At 36.0% G+C, this 4,517-nt stretch overlaps 1 pseudogene; it reads right to left on the bottom strand.

Moving 5' to 3' along the window:
* Nucleotides 1–2,519: 2,519 nt before the first annotated feature.
* Nucleotides 2,520–3,888, bottom strand: LOC149166793 (tobamovirus multiplication protein 1 pseudogene; annotated as a pseudogene).
* Between the last annotated feature and the right edge of the window lie 629 nt (nt 3,889–4,517).

Genomic DNA, 4,517 nt, shown 5'->3' with positions numbered 1-4,517 from the left:
CATTCACAAAGTTACTAGGTCCGCTTAAGTGCAATGCAACACAATACATAGACACATCAGACCCCAATTATCATATCGTTAAGATCCTCTTCAAATCCCTTTCTTATAATGGATCTTAGAAGGATGGTTAACGCATTGAATTAATTGTTTACATAGACATAAATTCACAGCATGCAGCCATGTTGCAATTGATTCAATGAAAAGCTGAGACCAATGTTGAAAGCTTCAGCTCAGAACAAATCCACAAGACCAGGGTACAAGTATTGGACTCGGCATAGAAAAAAAAAAACTTAATCAAATATAATCATTCAAAATGAGTTTTTTTTCTTTTCCTTTCTGGCATTTCTACTCGACACCAGTAAAGTTTTCCACCCACTGCTGGAGAGGGCGACTTTTGCAAGAAATTGGAATCAGAAAATTTAAGCAGAACATCAATGCCAAATCTAGTTGAAAACTCGTAAGCTGTAGAATCTGAAACCAGATTCAACCCAAAGAACAACCCAGCCATAATGAAGAGAGTAAGGGTTGACTTAGAGTCAAGAAAAAAACACAGAAGTTGACTAGGGAAACATGAAAAAAAAACAGTAAATCTCAGAAAAGAGTTTTTTTTTTTTTTTATTTCATTAATATGAAATCCAAACACAAATTTTCAGTAACAAGAATAACTCGTTTCACAGTAACACATATGATGGTACATACTACGAAACAACATGGATTCGAAATACTTAACAGATCTATTGTTAGCAAAATTACTGTTTTTTTATCTTTTATAAGAAGGCAAACAGAATCTGACTCAGTAGACTTAGAGGAAACTTGCATTTGACTCTAGGAGTGGAGCCATTCAAAGAAGTCAAGGTTGCATGTGTAACTTTGGGCCAAGTCACATTAGAACGAAGCTGAGTCCATTTGTTTTCTCAGGCAGTGGAGTCAGTTGACTTGGGAAACGTATAAAAGTACACTAAATTTGTTTTCTATTGATATCTTGCAAATATTTGCAGTGTCCTATAAATAATACACATTTTCAACAATAGCTCATTTCAAAATACAATAATATTTCATTTCAAAGTACAGAGATGATACAAATTTTCAATATTAAGATAACAGTACACACAAAACAACATGGATTCTAAATAGTTAACAGTCCTGTTGGTAAAACAAGCTAATGAGCAATTATTTTATTTATTTTTCATGGGAAGACAGCAGAATCTAACTGTCGTCACTAAGAAGAAAACTGCATTTGACTTTGGGATTAGAATTATGCAAACAAGTCAAACTTGAAACCATAATTCGGCCACTTGTGGACAAGTTAGACTATGATTAGAGCTGACTCCACTTTTTTCTTTCCTCAAGCAGTGAAGTCAGACTCAAAAGTCAAATCAGACTTAGAGGAGTTCACTAAACTAAATCTTCTACTATGAAAACACAGCTCAATTCTTTCCATTAGTCCCCTTCATCACATCTCATTTATAAGATTTCTAGCTCGTTTCAAGCACAGCTATCTCCCTGAACAACATTGCAGACACAATGCTTAAATATGGCAGTTTTTTTTTTCAAGATGACTAACTTTTCACAACAATGTGCAGAGAAATTCAATGCATGGAGAGCAGAAACAATTAACATTATACACATGAAATAAATAGATTAACAACTTCCAAGCTCGTTAAATGCAATAATATTCTTACTGCAAATATTCCAAATTCACACATGAGAAGTCTCTTCCTATAAAAAGTTAAATCCAAAAGACCAAGTGTAAGGACCATATCTAGACTATATACATATTTTTTTTTTTTTTTTTTTTTAAAACTCTGGGTTATGGGCCCACCAACCTTCTACAGTATCACTCTAATTTTTCTATTGCATATCGAATTTCATTCAACCTACTAATATAGTTGATATCTAAATATAGTTGAATTCCTTCATTTATAATTCACTACGCTAGATGCTTTAAATAACATATTTCCTTTCATAACTTTTCATAATTTTTATTTTTATGTTGAAGCATTGCTATGTGTCTTACTAGTTTCACCACTATTTATTGATAAATCTCTTGCCAAATAAACATGAATCATTCATCCGTTTAACCCAGGCAATACAGGCAATGGTAGTGCCGTTGCCTTTACAAATTCATGCACGCACTTGAGAAAATGGGCAGAGTCCCTGTCGGTACTAGGAGTACAATTGTTTAATTAAAGAGAAAGGCAGAATCCCAACCTTGCTAGAATGTTAAGAATGTTGTTCTAATTATATAATATTGATGGAGTGCTTGAATTTTTTTTATTTACTAAGCAAGGATCTGAAGTCCAAGAACAGAACCAAATTCCCATATAAAATTGCCCACTAAAGTATCTGCAACAATGTAAAGCTGGAGAAAAGATTATTACGAAACAAGAAAAATAAAGCAATGACCTGAATATGAATATTAATATAACCTCGACATTACTCAGATGCGTTGCAAAATTTTCATTCCACCAAAAATGCACACCTCTCTTCAGAGAGCCTGGTCCTGTTACTCTAATATATGTATAAGTTCAAAATGAACAACCACTTCTGAAAATTTAAACACACAATAATGGTTTAGTAACTTTCAAAATATTCAAGAGCCCTAGTAACTAGATTTCTGTGTTGAAAATAAATCAACTCCCTAACGCATTACAACATACAGAAGGAAAAAATGACATTCAACTTCCTCAGCACAGCCTCTTAACAATGTACACCATCTCTCCAAAAATACTAAATACACGCACCACCACCTACATCATTACTCGGACATCATCATCCTGTTGATGCACCACTACAAATTAATTAATTAGAAAGACCAAAACAGGTAATGCAATCCAGCAATTATCCTCCTTGGTGGATCAAGGATCTAACAGCCGAAGGCAGTTTGACAGATTTATCATCTTCAATGAATTGGGTGATACTGATTTGACATTCGCTTTGGGGGTAGCTTTCGGAGGATGAAAAGGACCAGTGCTGATGGAAGAATCTCTACCAACATGTAGTAAATGAAATTAAGAATAGGATGGTCCAAAACATCAAGGTCTGCATTCTTGTCAAATGTAGAAACAGCAACCACAATGCACCTTACGACAAAGCAAGTGAAGCATATAGCTGTAACAAAGCCAACCTCATTTAGTTTCTTTCTCCGGCCTTTTGATTCAATTGGGAAACGCCTAAGCATAAAGAAAAGCCTTCCACCATAAAATAAGAAAACCAGCGCAACAAAGAGTGATACAACTGCAAAGAATAGTTTTGCAACTGCCTCAGATGCACTGTTATCTTCTACCCCAAGGTATATCCAGATGCATGCCTGTATAAAATATATACCACCATTGATTATGTAGTAGGCAGGCCGAAGACTATCTGTAGAAAGGCTTCTTGCCTGATAATAAATCTCAGCCCAAACAAGACAAGTAATGTATATGTAGAAAAGAACACAAGACCAGGAAGATCTAGCAGAACAACTGTTAAAACCTTTGGCCTCAGAATGAATATATCTTTATGAAATCCAAAGAGTATAGCGCGTACTCCATTTACAATAACATTCATAAAATGAAAAATCTTTTGCGTTGTCCACCCATACTCTGGTACCCGCAATTGAATACGAATGAGTTGTATCAGAGCCACCGCTGCAACCAGGGAATAAGCAGCACAGAGTGCGTAATAAATGCCGTCCTGCCACTTCTAGGATTCATCAACTTCATCCCACCAATCCGAGGCCGCCTCTAACTTTATTATACCCTCATGCCAAAACCTATGCCAGAATAACACATCCCTTCCCATGGTTCTAAATCCAAAAAAAACCTGCGTAAGTTACCTAACAACTATAGACTTATTCGGAAACTCTAAAGGCTCGAAAGCACTTGAGACCCAGATTTCTGAGGTTATTGGCTTGATGTCTCTATTTCTGATCTGTGACATAAATCCACTCCATTTCTGTCCATGAATTTGGATCATAATACAATATAGAGCTCTTAAAATGTTCCTAAATTGCACATTTTTTTTTTTTAAACTTGAGTAATTTGATTTTAGAGAAATACCCACATAGCAAACAAAACTAGTTATGCATGCATGGGCCCATAGGCCTCAAGGGTTCAACTTGTGCTCTGATACCAAGTGTGAGGACCTAATCCAGACTATATACATTTTTTTTTTTTTTTAAACAACAAATACAACCAGAAAAGAAACGCATTGAAATTCAAATTTATTTAGCACACACATTCCTGCCACTCATTTCAGGAAACATATCATAACATTTTCATACTTTTAACTAAGATCAATAGTAATGAAATACATATGTACCGTTCACCAGAAGGCGAGACTCCACTTGCTCTGCTGTTGCTGGTATTCCCTTGTAGTTGGTCACCTCCGCGAGTGAATGATGACGCACTTGATCCGAATGCGAAGACCCACCGGTTAACCTCCCAGCCTACTTCGTGGGTACTCTTCTTCCCCGCGGACCCCCGAGCTGCAATGGGGTTGTACAATGGAGGAAAGCACTAGCTGGTGGAGGAGAG

The sequence above is a fragment of the Pinus tabuliformis genome, chromosome 5_1, assembly GCF_031772625.1.
Source record: "Pinus tabuliformis cultivar Carrire ecotype Pingquan chromosome 5_1, CPIR1, whole genome shotgun sequence".
Taxonomy (NCBI): domain Eukaryota; kingdom Viridiplantae; phylum Streptophyta; class Pinopsida; order Pinales; family Pinaceae; genus Pinus; species Pinus tabuliformis.
The sequence above is the reverse complement of the archived record's forward strand: the minus strand, read 5'-3'. Positions and strand labels throughout refer to the sequence as shown.